This window comes from Marmota flaviventris, chromosome X (genome assembly GCF_047511675.1).
Source record: "Marmota flaviventris isolate mMarFla1 chromosome X, mMarFla1.hap1, whole genome shotgun sequence".
Taxonomy (NCBI): domain Eukaryota; kingdom Metazoa; phylum Chordata; class Mammalia; order Rodentia; family Sciuridae; genus Marmota; species Marmota flaviventris.
In genome coordinates this window covers 83339581-83341039 of record NC_092518.1, presented here as the reverse complement: position 1 = coordinate 83341039, position 1459 = coordinate 83339581, and positions in this window count along the sequence as shown.

The following is a 1459-nucleotide window of genomic DNA, read 5'->3' as shown; positions in this document are numbered from 1 at the left end:
AGGTGAGTGCGCTACTGCTTAAGCCATATCCCCAGCCCAAATCTTTCAATTTTATAGAGCAGGAAATTCAGGTTCAGAGACATGTTTAGTGTCATATTATTAGTTATTGGAGGATTTGGGATTCAAACCCATGTTTTCCTTAACTCCAAAATTCTCATTCTGATTTACTGCATTTTACTTCTAACTATATTAGAATAAATTCCAAACACCTTTCTGACTTCTTCTATTCAAATTTCCATATGATATTTATTTTATATTTTCATTTATATTTCAAATCAAATAATTTGGAAAGGAAAGAAGTCTCCAATATGAATACAATTCCATATCATACTTTTTTAAAGCTAAAAATCTCAAATCACTCACACACACACACATACACACAAATGTCCCTAATATTTTTCCTTCCTGGGTAAGCACTATGAATCCTTAATAAATCTTAATATTTAAACAAGCTAATGCTGAAACTTCTTTAAAGTTCATGCTATCATAATCCTTTGAAATAACTCTCCTGAAGGTAAATTGTGACTATAAATAATGTTTTCTCTTTCAAAATATTATGATATTTTTCTTCAACTTTCTGAGTACTATGAGGTCTGTGCTATTGACCAGAGGTAGTTGCTAATCATCAAGTTGTATACAAGTATGAAAGAGTTTCTAGTTTTGATGAGTTAAGAAACTAGGGTATGGTAGTCTCCATATTTTTCTAGTGTGCCTTCCTTCTGTGATAACATTATTACAAACATCTATGTGTTATTTTTTATTTTTTGTATTTATTTTTTAGTTATAGTTGAACACAATTATTTTATTTATTTATTTTATGTGGTGCTGAGGATCAAACCCAGGGCCTTGCACTTACTAGGCAAGCACTCTACCACTGAGCCACAACTCCAGACCCTCTATGTGTTATTTTTAAAATCTAAATCTATATATTTTTTAAAACATTTCAGCCATATTATTGTAATTATATCCCTGCATCCAAGAAGTTAGTTGCAAATTTCTATTTACTTTTATTGCTTTTAAAACTACTTTAACACCTGTGCATAAGCAAAAACACTGAGCCCACAAACCTTTCTCAAAATACATATAAGGAAAAAAACATTGTCCTACTGAACTCAGTAACATACTTTGGGATTTTTACCACGAGTTTGATGTATATCATACAATCTAGGAATCTACAGAGATTAATGGATATTCATTGATAACATATTCAACATTTTATTATTATCATTTTTTATTTTCCTTTAATGTTTCATCTCTCCAATTCCATATCATGAGGAATTCAAGGACCATATTCCTAAAACATTTTGTTATATTCAATATTTGCAAGGATAGTGGTATATCATCTACCATAGTGATATATTTATCACGTGTTCAATGGAAAAATACTTGTGAAATAAACATTTTGAGATATGTTGAAAAAACTTATGTGCAAATCTTAAAATGACTGTGCTTGAGAACA